General features: G+C 39.6%; 1 pseudogene; it reads left to right on the top strand.

Moving 5' to 3' along the window:
• Positions 1–1614: 1614 nt before the first annotated feature.
• Positions 1615–3027, top strand: LOC133092336 (heterogeneous nuclear ribonucleoprotein A3-like; annotated as a pseudogene).
• The last annotated feature ends 13304 nt before the right edge of the window (positions 3028–16331 follow it).

The raw sequence follows: 16331 nt of genomic DNA, 5'->3' as shown, positions 1-16331 counted from the left end.
AACCTGAATTAAAATCCTATTTATGTCATTCACCAGCTGCATGACCTTTAGCAAGTGACTTGGCTTCTCTGCACCTAAATTTTTGTAGCCATAGAGGGGGGATGACTTGAAGGGTTGTCGTGAGAATAAGAAAATGTGTGTACCTCACACAATGCCAAACACAGAGTAAGTACTAAATAAATGGTAAATTGCTAATGCTAGAAAATTTACAAAAATAATGGATGAATTTGCCAATTGTCCTACCATGCTGTAGACATTACCCTGTACTCAAAAGACATGCACAGGTATACTCTACTTTGACAAAATATTTTTATTTGACATTTACATTTACATTTTCCTACCTTATCTTAACAATAATCCTATGACACAGAAGCTGATTTTACCATTCAAATGTACCTTTGATTTTTTTCTGTATATTTTAGTAATTTATTGCAGTTTTAAATACTTATCTTTCTGGATACCCCCTTCTGCCCACACCACTATATAATCCAAATAGACCTAAAAATCCATATTGAAATTACCACGGTATGTGTCGCTTACCTGTCAACTCTTTAAATGAATACCACATATTATTTATTATAATACTTAAGAAACTAAATGTAGTAGATATTTGCTGGTATTTTTAATTATTACTTTGTTCACCTGGCATCTGAACCCCTATATGATTTTTTGTGGGAGGCACCTCTCACTCTAGAAGTCTAAAAAAGCCAGAATGTTTCTTTCCCAGCCTCCCTGGCAGCTAGAAGGGTACATAAGTTAGGTCAATCAGTTACTCTATCACAGATTTTGAATAAGGCACTTATGACACAAAGAAGGAGGGGATGGTGGCAGAGAATCTATTTGGCAATAGCATTCAGCCTCCAGGAGTGGTGTGGGCAGAAGGGGCATCCGGAGTTCATCAGCAATGGCTATGGTGTCCCTGACAGACCGATTCCATGACATGACTGTATCTGTGGTCCTGTGTCCTGCCTGCCTCTTTCTACCTATTGTCCAAGCCTGACTTCCCAGCCATCCACAATTCAGTTAGGCACTGATTGCCTTCGGGCATTTCCTTTTCTGCTTAAACCAGCCAGAGTCAGTTTCTATAGCTTGGACACAAGAACCCTGACTAATACACTAAATCTAAATCCAGAAACAAAAACTTTTATAACAGGTATCTTGAATAACTGTGGAATTTTTCCAAAGAATAGATCAGAGTATCTGATTCCTACTCAGTGAATCATTTGACTTAAAAACAAGCAAACAAAACATCTATTGACCTCATGCCTATCTCTAACCCACAACCCATTTATTTGCTTTGATTCTGTATTAATTAGGAATAGATTTGGTTAACATAAGAGGGGAAGACATGCAAGTGTTTCTCCTCTCACACTAAAGATGTGCAAAAACAGGCAATCCATTGAGTCATCAGAGATCAGACTCCTTCTACCACTTTTTCCACTGCATTGGATTTGGAAGTTGTGCTCTAAATTACCTCATGGCTCAGGATGGCTGCTCTTGAGGTAAAGTCATCACACCCCACATTCCAGGCAGCAGGAAAAAGGTGAAAATGGTGTTCCTCCCAGCTGGATTGCTTCCTTTTAAGAAGCTTGCCTAGGCGAGTCCGGTCTCAAAATGGAGGTAAAACCACCGCCCGGTCGCCCCCAGCCCGACTCTGGCCACCGCCGCTGTGGGGGGAGGAGGGCCATGATCCAGAGGAACCAGAACAGTTGAGAAAACTGTTTATTGGTGGTCTGAGCTTTGAAACTACAGATGATAGCTTAAGAGAACATTTTGAGAAATGGGGCACACTTACAGATTGTGTGGTGATGAGAGACCCCCAAACAAAACGTTCCAGAGGCTTTGGTTTTGTGACTTACTATTGTGTTGAAAAGGGGGATGCAGCAATGTGTGCTCGACCACACAAGGTTGATGGGTATGTAGTGGAACCAAAGAGAGCTGTTTCTAGAGAGGATTCTGTAAAGCCTGGTGCCCATCTAACAGTGAAGAAAATTTTTGTTGGTGGTATTAAAGAAGATACAGAAGAACATAATTTGAGAGACTACTTTGAAAAGTATGGCAAGGTTGAAACCATAGAGGTTATGGAATACAGGCAGAGTGGAAAAAAGAGAGGATTTGCTTTTGTAACTTTTGATGATCATGATACAGTTGATAAGATTGTTCAGAAATACCACACTCTTAATGGGCATAATTGTGAAGTGAAAAAGGCCCTTTCTAAACAAGGAATGCAATCTGCTGGATCACAAAGAGGTCGTGGAGGTGGATCTGGCAGCTTTGTGGGTCATGGAGGAAACTTTGGAGGCGGTGGAGGTAACTGGCCGTGGTGGAAACTTTGGTGGAAGAGGAGGCTATGGTGGTGGAGGTGGTGGCAGCAGAGGTAGTCGTGGAGGAGGTGATGGTGGATATGATGGATTTGGAAGCGACGGTGGTAACTATGGCAGTGGTCCTTGGTTACAGTAGTAGAGGAGGCTATGGTGGTGGTGGGCCAGGATATGGAAACCAAGGTGGAGGATATGGTGGCGGTGGGGGGGGGGATATGATGGTTACAGTGAAGGAGGAAATTTTGGAGGTAACTATGGTGGTGGTGGGAGCTATAATGATTTTGGAAATTATAGTGGACAACAACAGTCAAATTATGGACCCATGAAGGGGGGCAGTTTTGGTGGAAGAAGCTCGGGAAGTCCCTATGGTGGTGGCTATGGATCTGGTGGTGGAAGTGGTGGATAGGGTAGCAGAAGGTTCTAAAAACTCAGAAGAAAAGGGCTACAGTTCTTAGCAGGAGAGAGAGCGAGGAGTCGTCAGGAAAGCTGCAGGTTACTTTGAGACAGTCGTCCCAAATGCATTAGAGGAACTGCAAAAATCTGCCACAGAAGGAACGATGATCCTTAGCCAGAAAAGTTACTGCAGCTTAAACAGGAAACCCTTCTTGTTCAGGACTGTCATAGCCACAGTTTGCAAAAAGTGCAGCTATTGATTAATGCAATGTAGTGTCAATTAGATGTACATTCCTGAGGTCTTTTATCTGTTGTAGCTTTGCCTTTTTCTTTTTCTTTTCATTATATCAGGTATATTGCCCTGTAAATTGTGGTAGCGGTACCAGGAATAAAAAATTAAGGAATTTTTAACTTTTCAAAAAAAAAAAAAGAAGCTTGCCTAGAAATACTATGTCAAGAACCTAGTCCTAGGACCACATTTCAGTCTTCAACTACAAGGGAGGCTGGAAAATGAAGCCTTCGTTCCAGGCAGCAAAGACAAGGTAAAGAGGCTTTGCTTCTAAAGTAAAAGGGGAAGATAGGTGTGAAGAAGGCAAATAGTGTCTCTGCCACACCTCCACAGCAAAATTTGTCCCCCCAAATAAAAGTAGTTTATATTCATGCTCCTCTCACTGTCCTCCCATCAGCATTCTCCCGCCTCCACCCCCCTGAAACTCTTCTTGTCAAAGTCCCCAACTTCCAAATTGCCACAGCTCATGAAACGTTCCCAACTTGACATTCTTTTACTTCTAAACAGCATGTGATACCATTTACCACTTTCTCCTCTTGCTCTCCACCACCCACTAACTCCTCCTGGTGTCCCCACTCCCTCAATGGCTAGTTCTTCTCAATCTTCTTTGCTGGTTCCTTCTCCCCTGCCCTCTTCTTTGATGACACACTCCCTCCAAGGCAGTGTATACAATCCCCGGCTTTAAATATTGTCTCTATTCTGATGGCTCCTAAAATTATATCCTCAGCCCTGACCTCTCCTCTGAGTTCCATACTTATGCTGATCTGTGTCTACTCCACATCAACACATTGCATCTCATATTCGGCATGTCCAGCATGACACTTCTGATTTCTAAATCAACAAACAAACAAACAACAAACACAATGACTGCTACTCAGATTTCCCCCACTGTGTAAATGAATAACCATCTACACAGAGTTGCTCAAACCCAAATACTGCTATTCCTTGATTCCGTGCCTTCTTTTGCACCCACACATTCAGTTCGTAAGTAGAGGGTTGTTAGTGCCACTTCTAAACATACTCCAAGCCTGTCCACTTCCCTCCAGCTCCACAGCTGCTCCCACAGTGCAAAGTTCAGAACCAGCATCATTTCTCACCTGGACTGCAGAACTAGCCACAGAACTGACTTAGCTGCTTCCAAACTCCCTCATCCCACTTTAAAATATAAGCCAACCCAAAACCCTTAAATAGCTTCCACTTTTACTAAGAATCAAATCAAATGGCCTATAAGGCTCTTTGTGGTGTGGACTCTGCCTACATCTATGACCCCAGTTCATACTACCCTCTCCCTCTCTAGCTACACTTTAGCCGCACTGGGCCTCTTTCTCCTCCTTCAACACATCAGGCTCATTTTTGTTTTAGATCTCTTGCATTTGCTGTTCCCTCCACCTGTAGTATTATTCCCTCCAAGCATCATCTGGTTGGCCCCCTTAGCCATTCAGGCATTCAAGTGCCACCGCCTCAGAGACCCCTTACCAACTCATCTGATACTGTGCTCCACCCACCCACCTGGTCCTCTTTTGCTCTACATGCTTTTTCTTTTTTCTAATAGTCATGACCCTATCCGAAAGTTTTGGGTATTTATGCATTTGCTTATTAGTTGTTTTTCTCCACATTGGAATGTTAGCTCCACTACAGCATCAAGCTTGTCTATCTTATTTTCACACTATCCCAGCTGCATCTGAGATAAATATTTGTTAGCTGAACACATGCATGTTTGCACCGTAAGAAAGAGCAGGAGGAGGAAGAGAGACTCTGCAATGGAGAGTCCTAACACTCCATCAGTCAGAAGTGGTTTTTATGCAAGTTCCTCCAGTGTGGTGTAAGTACAAGAGAAACCAAACTGTGTCTGGTATGCCCTATGATCTGAACCAGCAAGACATTTCCAGGCATCAGGAAAGGCTGAAAGTGAGGAAAAGTGCGATTCAGCCAGAAGGCAAGCAGGGGGACGAGGACAGAGTGTATTCTGAGGGAAGGGTGGTGGCAAGTGGTTCAAAGCCAAGCCAAGAACAGCCTGAGTATATTGAAGTTGCCCTATTATGTGAAGTCTGCAGTGTGGGGCAGGATTGGGGCTAGTTTCTTATAGGAACTAGAGAAGAGTCATAACCCAGAAGAATCAATCCCAGGGAAGAGAAGACATTTATACATTGGATAGGTGGTGCCATTTAGCCAATGTGGGTCATGTGACAATGACTGCAGTGAAACTAGTCATGATCCCCATTGCTGCAAGTGTGTGAAAGGCCTTCTCCACACCCCCCAAAAATATTAATGCACTCTTTCCCCAAAACAAATAAAAACATTAGCACTTGTCTACCAGTATAACCATTATTACTTAGGCTAAGTTTGATGTCAATGATCAATGTGGTCCTACAATGCTACCGGATTATAAATTTCCCTCTAAACCCTAGGGCCATGGGAACATTTCTGTAAGTGGAAATACAAACTAAATAAAATGTGGATCTTTCTAGATCATTACAAGAGCAAAAGTCATAAAAATATTTTCATCCATATTCCCATTCCTCAAAGTGTTTTCAGGTAAATATTTCTACAGAGGAAAAAATTACAATGTACCCATACATTTAATATAGATTATAATTTAAAACCACAGATCAACTAAGTTCCTAGCAAAAGAGGTATGTTTAAATATATTTCTGGTATACCAATGGGTGGACTACTAAATTTAATAATGGAAAAATGAAATAAAACCAAATGGAAAAAGTAGAACACAAATTGTGTCTACAGTAAAATAATATGCACACACTGTGTATGTACATGTGTGGATGGATACACAGTGATGTGCTGGAGCTGACTTGTATTGTAGGTTTTTGAGAACCAATTGCTACATTTTCAGGGATTTTGCAAGCCAGTTGTTAAACACGGTCATTATGAAAAATTAAACAGATATCTGTATAGTGGAAATACTATGTGCTGGCCACTACTGCACATGTCTTATTTGGTACCTCATGGATGGTTTGAAATTGGCCATGATGGCAGCATTTACACCATGGAGACTGGCAAATGCTACAAATCAGGGTTGATTATTTTTGTTATGCTGATTGTCTAGACTTAAGAAAGTGGTAGAGAATATGTTAATAATGCTATTAAACTTGAAATGTGTCCAATCTGTTGTCCTTACATTGTAAGTGGAATTAAAAACTGAGGCAATATTTTGCCAGTATTTGAAAACTTAGCAAAAAATGTGCTCTTCTCACTGACAAATGAGGGAAGATCTTGCATTATCAGTCTTTTGTCTTAAGCGTTAATGTAAATGAAAATATTAATCAATGTTCATGTTAGACCCACACTTAAAGTGCCAGTTGCTAAACATTTACCAGCACAATACTTTGTATGCCTGTAAAACTAGAGTTCATGATTGTAAAGAAAGCAACAGATAAACTAAAATTATAGGTGAAACACTAATTTTATTTTATTTATTTTTAAATTTTATTGGAGTATAGTTGATTTACAATGTTGTGTTAGTTTCAGGTGTACAGCAAAGTGATTCAGTTATACATATACATATATTTATTCTTTTTCAGATTCTTTTCCCATATAAGTTATTACAGAATATTGAGTAGAGTTCCCTGTGCTACACAGTACGTCCCTGTTGGTTATCTATTTCATATATAGTAGTGTGTGTATGTTTATACCAAGCTCTTAATTTATCCCTCCCCACCACATTTCCCCTTTGGTAATCCTAAATTCGAAATCTGTGAGTCTGTTTCTGTTTTGTAAATAAGTTCATTTATATCATTTTAAAAAATTAAATTCCACATATGAGTGATCATATTTGTCTTTCAAATATCATATTTGTCTTTCCCTTTCTGACTTACTTCACTTAGTATGATAATCTCTAGGTCCATTTATAGTGCTGCAAATGGCATTATTTCATTCTTTTTTATGGCCAAGTGATATTCCATTGTATATATGTACCACATACTAATTTTAAATATTTCCATTTGTAACAATTTTAATATAGAATAATAATTATTTTAAAAGTGAAATAATATAACAGACAAACCTTCCTAGAAATTTTAACATTTTCCAGAAGAAGTAACATTATGGCACAAACACAATGAATTATTTATCTCTTGACTTTCTTTCCTTCCACAAGTATTGAGCCCCTACCATTAGCAAGGCACTGTTTTATCCCTGATCTTATAAAGCTTATAAATCTTGTGTGGAGTCAGAAATAAAACAAATAATTGTAAAAACAAATATTTAAATGTCAATTTTGTTAAATATGTAAAAGGAGAAGACTAGGAAACCTAGACTAGGAGGATAGGGAGGGCATCTTTTAGGAAACAAACTTTAAGCTGATATTACAAGTAAGAATAGGAGTTAGCTCAACAAGGAGGGTAGAGAAGAGCATCCCAAGCAGAGGGAACAGCATAAGCAAAGGCCCTGAGGGAGGACAAAGCTTAACCTAAGGACACGTCAGTGTAGTGTGGAGTGGCCAAGGCATATAGGGCTGGGTCTGAGTGCCAAGGCTGGAACCACATTGTACAGGGCTTTACAGACTATGGTAAGGGCTCTGACTGTTCTTCTAAGAGTAATGAGAAGCCATCACTGAATCTTAAAATTGTTTGGCGAGTAGATGCAACGAAAATTAAGAATCAAGGTAGCTCCACTGGGTTCCAAGTGAGAATTATCTGCAACATAGAAAGTGGTATAATCAAATTCTTTTTTCTTTTGCTTTACATCTTACTTCATGATAATTGGGATAACACAGAGGAAGATCCAAAGGTCTTGGTCCCATCAGATCTGGGAAATCTAAGGGAAATAATATCATTAGAATGCTTTAAGTTGGCCTCCCTATACTTAGTTCAGATTGGAACCTGGTCTTTTGAGATTCAGGTATAAGTATTTCAAGCCACCCAACCCACATGGTCCAATCCCTTTCCAAGATTATTGCAGATTCTCAGGGACTTCAGTTTGCCTGGTTACTGGGGCACATGAAGTTATGCCAGACACATCTGGAATCTTGTTCTTTTCCTACTCAATCCTAGAATCTGCCTTACCTAGCTTCCTTCCTTCCTTCGTTCCTCCTACCTCCCTCCCTTCTCCCCCTTTCCTCTCCTCCTCTGCCTCCTCCTCCTCCTTTTCTTTTTCTGATTGTTTTCCTCTCTCTCTCTCTTTTGCTCTCTCGTTCTCACTCTTGCTCTCCTAAAATGAATTCATCCTGATACCTCCAATACTGACCCAACATTTCAGGGTTCCTTCTTGTTTCTCCCTTTTCCTGTTTGTAACCCCCTTTTCTTACAATGAAAAACTTGACTCCCCTTATCCTCAATATACTGACCTACTTGCTCATGCCAAGAATACACAATTTTTTTTTCAGAATTGCTAAACCATACCACTGAGAAAACACATCATCTGTATTTTGTTAAATAAAGACACTGCAGTTCAGAATGCTTAAGTGATTTGCTTGAGAGACTAGGAAATGGCAGAGCCAAGATTATCCTTCTATTCTTCTGACTCCTTCTTCCGTGTCCTTCCCACCATTTCTGTTTTTTCAAGACATGAAACAAAATAATGACTCTAAATATTTTATCTCTACTTATAATTCATCAGCCCCACATGTTCAAATAGTACTCAACGTGTCAGAAACATTAGGGAGTGAGGATGTTGACAGTTTCGACTGGAGTTTTTTGAGTAAATTCTATACTTTTCATGAGGCAAACATTAAATTCAGAAGCCACTTTAAAAATGACATGATTTTTACCGTGTATTTTTTGAAAAATTACCCAATGAGATCAGTGAATTAATTCTAATTAGATGGAAATAGATTATCGTGAGCTTATTTTGACTCCCGTGAGTTTTTTCTCCACCCTCACACCCTAGAGAAGTGAGCTAAGCAGAAAGGTAAAAATTAGCCCACTTCCTTAAATGGGTGGGTTATTTGTTTGCTAGAGAATCACAGGGTTAAGATTCTAACATTTGATGAAATACTGCCATTTACAGCAACATGGATGGACTTAGAGATTATCACACTAAGTGAAGTAAGTCAGACAGAGAAAGATAAATATCATATGTTATCACTTATTTGTGGAATCTAAAATAGGATACAAATGAACTTATTTACAAAACAGAAACAGACTCACAGACACAGAGGAAAGACTTGTGGTTACCAAAGGGGAAAGGGGGGGATAAATTAGGAGGTTGGGATTAGCAGGTACAGTCCACTATATATAAAACAGATAAACAACAAAGACTTACTATATAGCACAGGGAACTATATTCAACATCCTGTATAAGCTATACATAATACCCTGCATAAGCTATAATGAAAAAGAATATATATATTTATAACTGAATCACTTTGCTGTACACTAGAATCTAACACAATGTTTTAAATTAAATATACTTCAGTTTAAAAAAAAGATTCTAACATTTGAGATTGTGCATAAAATTTTTTATATAATTTAAGGCAATCACGTTGTGTTGCCAGTTTGCACACTCAAGTCACCTTTGTAGGGCTACTAGAAAGGACATCGATGCCAGAGTCCATGTTTCACTAGGCAGGTTTAGGCCTCAGAGTATAAATAGGTTAACTGAAAATAGAAGCAGTTTTTTTTTTTCCCTTGAGCAAGAATACCTAGGTAAGAAGCATTGTAATTAGAGTGTATACAGTAATTACAGATGTACTCCTGTACATCAAATGTGTTATACTCCTCAAAATCTATTATTTCATGGTCTTTGAAGCAACCATTACGATATCATGATGGTGAAGCTGTAATTAGAAGCTAAGTCGTACCAACACATTTTTGCAAAACAAAGTGAAAAATATTACCCTTTTCTTCTTCAGGGGAAAGAATAAGAAGATTTTACCCATAGCGCTAAAAAATTAAGAAGTGTTAGGAGTAAATAGGAAAGGCAACTCTATCTCACTCTGTGGGCCCCTGGAGGGCAGTTCTGCAGACTTTCTCTTCCTGAGACAGCCTGAAGCCACCAGGAAAAGATGCAACAGAGTATGAGATAAACTGGAGGAGTTAATGAGCCACCACTGATTACTACTTTGAAAGAATGCCACTATCCTTGAGGCCTTATTTGTAAAAAGGATTTTTAAGTGGATTCTCAAGGAATACAGCTTTTGCCCAAAAAACCTGTAGAAAAAAACAAAATACTATGGTCTGCTGTGGGTGGTGGGATGTGATGAGGCTGGTGGAATATTATCTCCTCCAAGGACATCGGGGCATGGGCTGGGGCTCCAAGTGTCAGCCCCTCGCTGGCTCCGCCCACCTTTGGGTACCACTTAGCTTCCACTGCAACATCTTGCCATAGTAGGTGCTCAGTGAATCATGCACAAATATCTCACATGAATGACACATTGCACGAAGCAATGAGATGAGGGTTAGGGAGTGACTCAAGAGTCTGGTGGGGCGGGGAGAGCACAGATTACTGGGTTCATTCTTAAGTTGGAGAAGTCAGGGGAGGACCTGTGTTTTGTATACAGAAACGTGATCTTCACAACTACCTGGTGACCATCCTTTTCCCCATTCGGCACATAGGGAATTGAAGCTTAGAGAAGTCTGATATTGCCCAAGCCACGTGGCTAGGATGGGATCCATTTACTCGTTATACTCCAAATGCTTACTCTACATCATGCTGGGAAGCTATGTTAGTTGAAGAAAAAATATTTTGTGTCTTTGGAATAATATTTGTGTCTGGCCAGGGGCAATCAGGTGATCATCAGCAGGTACAGAAACACTCCTCTCACCAAACAATGAAAACGTTGTATTTTTCCTGGGCTAGGCTGGCAGAAGAACTGTATAGCTGATGATTCATGCCCTGTATGTGAATGCAAATGGGCGTGTTAGGCCCAGGATATGCACACCCCCAGGTTTGCTCGGCTCTGCCTGCTTGCTCCATGAAGAGCCCCAGCCACTGTCACTCATTTCCAAACTCCCAGAGCTCTTCCAGAACCCCCTTGAGGGAGGGCCGGGTGTGGACACAATCTCCATTACACCCATGATGGCAGGACCTATGGCAGCCCTGGTACCCAGGCCTAATCTGTCTGGCTACACAGAAGTTCTGCCCCTGGCAAAGTACGGTACCCCCAGCTGTGTAGTCTGCCTTCCCAGTGGGGCCGTGTAATTCGGCTAGTATGGGTTAGAGGAGGCAAACTAATCTATGCAAAGGAAATGTATTATAAGGGTCTGGTTTTTGCCAGGCACTGTTTTAGAACCTGGGGAATCCATGGTGAACCAGTTCTCAAGAAGCTCATATTCTTTTGGGGAACCTCAGGTTATCTGACTTGGAGCCGGTGCTTTTAACCTCAACAGCACATTGCCAATTCCAGTGACCCACCTGATACATGTATGTTCTTTTTTTAAAATTATTTTTATTTTATATTGAGTCGAGTTGATTTACAATGTTGTGTTAGTTTCAGGTGTACAGCAAAGTGATTCAGTTATACATACACATATACCTATTCTCTTCCAAATTCTCTTCCCACTTAGGTTATTACAGAATATTGAGCAGAGTTCCCTGTGCTATACAGTAGGTCCTTGTTGGTTATCTATTTCATTTTATTTTTTATTTTTATTTTTTTGGCCACACCATGCGGCACGGGGGATCTTAGTTCCCCAACCAGGGATCGAACCTGCATCCCCTGCTCTGGAAGTGCGGAGTCTTAACCACTGGACCGCCAGGGAAGTCCCAATTACCTATTTTAAATATAGCAATGTGTATATATATATATATATATATATATATATATATATATATATATATATGTCAGTCCCAGACTCCCAATTTATCCCTTCCCCCACCTTCTCCCTTTGGTAACCATAAGTTTGTTTTCTAAGTCTGTGAGTCTGTTTCTGTTTTGAAAATAAGTTCATTTGTTTCATTTTTTTTAGATCCCACGTGTAAGCGATATCATATGATATTTGTCTCTGTCTGACTTACTTCTGTATGTTCTAATTCTCACTGCAATATTTGGTAAGAAATGAGAAACTAAATATATAGGGATCCGTTATAACAAAAACATCCCCAAATGCTGAATCTCCAAGAGTCCTACTATTATCCCTAAATAACATTGGAGGGTGTGTTGGGCGTGACTCAACGCAGGAAACAGAAACCACTCTTCATATTTTAAACAGAAAAGGATTTAACACACGGAATTAGGTGCTAATAAAATGCTTGGCAGAGCTTGGTCTCTAGAAATGAAATGTAGAACCACTCCTTAGAACCAACTCACTGGGAAGCTATTCCTCTGAGGCTACTATTTGAACAATTGAGCTCAAGAACATATGGTCATAACTGTAGTGGAGAAATGAGGAAGTGGGAATGAAGACGCTGAACGTGGCATTCAGCTTCCTCTCCACAGCAACACCTGTGAATACATAGAGACCTGGATAATGGACATGGTAACACCACTAGCAGAAAACTTCACATTTCATGACCTTGTTTGCCAATGGAATAAGGCAAAAGTCAAGAAAATGGCCTCTACTTCACTTCTGCCTCCCAAATCTCATGCAAGTGCACCAAATTGGAAGAAACTACCACGGGAAATGAAATGTTCAGCATTCCAAACTCTGCAGTATAGAAAAACATACTAGAAGAATGATCAAATAAAAGTTGAATTAGCAAGTCCACAATGGCCAACACACAGAAGGAAAGACTGAGTTTACCATGTTGAATGATCACTATGGAATTACCAGTTAAGTCACATCTCCAACCTAGTGCCTAGTATAACATCCTATACATATTAGATGCTCAATGAAAAATTTAATAAATAAAAGAATGAATCAATGAATAAATGCATTGTGTATGTCACAAAAATAAACTGTAATGGCTTTTTTCTTTTATTCTTTTTTTAAAAAATTATTCCTAAATGATGTAGTGATGGTTGTTTTGTTCAAATACAAACTGAAATATTCTTAACTGTCTCATTTCCCTTTTGTGTCTATCTAAGCAGCTTTTCGAAAGCTCAGGAAGTAAAATAAATTTTAGAAAATAGAAGAAATCTAGATTTTTTTTCTCCTTCCTTTTGTTGGACAATGAATTTCCCTTTCAAACTTTTGTGGTTATTATTGCTAAATGTTTCCTCCAAGGACAAGTCTTCCTATTTTGTTTATTTTTAGAAACTTAAGGTTGCATACAGAGAAGGCTTTTGAAAACTGTAATCTCAAAAGGGAACTTCTAGGCAATGGCTCTTTATCTAGACCAGGATAGCAGCAACTTCGAGTAGATTATAAGAATATAGCCCTGCAGTGGGCCAACCTCTGATCCTCTTTGTTCCACATTAAACAGCATTTTTCAAGACTACTTTTCATTCTCTTTCCCTGTAGCATATAGACAACCAAATCCACTTAACCCTAACAAAAAGTCATCCAGATGTTTCCTTGCTTAAATTGGAACTAATTAGGATTGGCACTAAGTTGTACAAAGTATTATCATAGAATGTTGGAACCAAAAGGAATTTTAAGTCATACAGTGCTACTCTCCTGTTCGTAGGTGACCCTGTTGTTTGTAGGTGGGCAAACTGACATACAGTGAGGTTGAATATTATTCTGTATATTCAGCCGCTACTCCTTACTTTGGAAACATTCTCTCACGTATATTTGTTCATCCAGTAAATATTTAGTGTATATGGCACACAGAACACTGTGCGAGGACTTGTATGGAGATGCTGGGATGATTCCAGGCACGTATTCCAAGACTACATCCAATAAGCCACACACAGATCCAACCACATAGGACTGAGTGCATGAAAAGAATATGCATTTTCATGACTGTTCATTCCTTACCTGGGATTCCCCCACAAGACCCAATCTCTCCCTCTCTTCATGTCAAAATCCTGTGCATTCTTCAAAGCCCAATTGAATTGTTATTTACTGCTATGGTCTGAATGTTTGTGTTCCCTCCAAATTCATATGTTGAAATCCTAATGCCCAATGTGATAGTATTAGGAGGTGGGACCTTTAGGAGGTGCTTAGGTCATGAGGGTGGAGCCCTCATGAATAGGATTAATGCCCTTAAAAAGAGACCCTACAGAGCTCCCTAGCCCTTTCTGACATGTGAGGATACAACGAGAAGTCTGCATCCTGGAAGAGAGGCCTCACCTGACCACGCTGGCACCCTGATCTCAGACTTCCAGTCTCCAGAACTGTAAGTAATACATTTCTGTTGTTTATAAGCCACCCAGTCTGTGGTTTTCTGTTAAAGCAGCCAAAACAGACTAAGACAGTTACCAAATGAAGACTTTCTCAAACCGTGCAATCACAATTGATTACTACCTTTTAAGAATTTCCAAAAGATTTATTTTGTTTTTCTGTTATGGCATGTATCAGGTTGTCGTCTGGTGGGGTAGATATTTTGTAGATGGATACATATCTATTTTTGATGTGGTTCCAGCACTGTGGTAGACTAAGATAACAAGGAATCCCAGTAGCTATAAACCCTTAGGAACACTGGATAAAAAATAACAACAACAAGAAAAAGTTTTTACAGTTAATTTTTATCTGAAAGAAATGGAGTCCTCAAGTATATACATAGGGAATTGAAAGCCAGAGTGATAAATATAAGAACTGAGACTGTGGCAACTTGGGGAAGCTGATGGAAACAGTGGCATTGATTTGGTAAGACCAGGGTTTTAATGCCCATCAGGAACAAAAGCCGTCTTCGGCCCACCTGAAGGGGAGCAGGAACAGAGATGCCTACATAAGGCCAGGACTCTCCAAAGCTACAATCCCAGCCAAAGAGGACCATAAATCTCAGCCAACAATATCAAGAAATGACAGTTAACTCTGTGTAGGAAAAAACACGACTTCTGTGAAAAATAAAAATTCCAAACCTATTGCTTTCATTGGTGTGTAATCTGAATTTACTTTACCTGATCCTGCAGGAAACCTCAAGCCTAGAAATTATCATGGTCCTCGGCCAGTGTTGCCTCCAGTACACCAGGAGGATGTTAATATTAAACTCTGCTACCCGTGCAGCATGGAATGAGCACAGACAAAAATGAGCCTCACTGCAGGGGAGCTCATAATAAAAATTCACATAGAATGCAAAAGAAAGAATCACGGATATAAACAGAAGATTTTTTAATCTCAAAATTTGGTATATAGAAAAACAATCTGAAAGAGACCGTAACCTAAGTATGTGTTTTAAATTTTGAAAATCTAAAAGGCATCGAAAAAACAAACAAATGGCAATTCACTATAAAAGAAAAGCCAAAAATTTTGAACAAATTCGAACATCTGAAGCCAAGTCCCTTTAAAACCGAGTTCCCTTACAGAGTTAATGATTTATCTCTCTATCCAAATCTTTATTGCCTTTTTTGTCCCCTCTGACCTCAATCCTGTGCTAACTGAACACTAATCCACCAGAATCAGATGACTGAGATTCTTGTTGTCGATAATATTGTTAATGTACTAAAATTGTTGATGTCACCATTAACCGTACAAGCTCGGGTTGTTTCTCCAGGGCAAGATGAGCTAACAGATCTCCGAGCCATAGACCACCTGGCCAAAAAATATCGTAAACCAGAGACATCCTGACTCCCAAAACTATGATTAAGATATGTCACAAAATGATGATTAACCCCAGCTTCTTTGTTCTTCCCCTTTAAAAATACCCCCTAACTCAAGGACCAAGTTGGAGTGGATCTGAGGCTTGTCTCCCACTCCCTTGCCTGGCGCCCCGCAATAAATCCTTTCTTTGTTGCAAACTCCCACTGTCAGAGTCTGGCTTTCTGAGCTGCAGGCACATGAATCTTTGCTCGGTTACACATCTAGAAATGAATGGTCGTTTAAATTTACCACTGGACAAATGGGTTAAGCAGATTAGAGCCAGCTGAAGAAGGAATTAGTAAACTTGAAGATACATTTGAACAAATTTTCCTCACTGTAGGACAGTTAAAGAAATAGAAAATATGAAAAGGCATGGAGAAAAAATTTGAAGGTCCAACTTACATCTAACGGGAATTCTAGAATGAGAGAATAGACAGGATATGGGAGATAAAATATTTGGAGAGATAATGTCTGGTTGATAAAAATCAGTTGATAAAATATATATTTTCCTCTTTTGCTAGATAACTGACTGCTTTGGGGCATAAACTAATTATTCATATTTATATTCTTAGAGCATTGTAAGAATTCATTAAATATAGATTGAATTAGTATAATGGAAGTGTACAAATATCAATAAACGACAAATATTAAAAATAAGATGTGAGGGACTTCCCTGGTGGTGCAGTGGTTAAGAATCCGCCTGCCAATGCAGGGGACATGGGTTCGAGCCCTGGTCTGGGAAGATCTCACATGCCACGGAGCAACTAAGCCCGTGCGCCACAACTACTGAAGCCTGCACACTTAGAG

Source organism: Eubalaena glacialis, chromosome 5 (genome assembly GCF_028564815.1).
Source record: "Eubalaena glacialis isolate mEubGla1 chromosome 5, mEubGla1.1.hap2.+ XY, whole genome shotgun sequence".
NCBI classification, from domain to species: domain Eukaryota; kingdom Metazoa; phylum Chordata; class Mammalia; order Artiodactyla; family Balaenidae; genus Eubalaena; species Eubalaena glacialis.
This window is presented reverse-complemented; position numbering and strand designations above follow the sequence as displayed.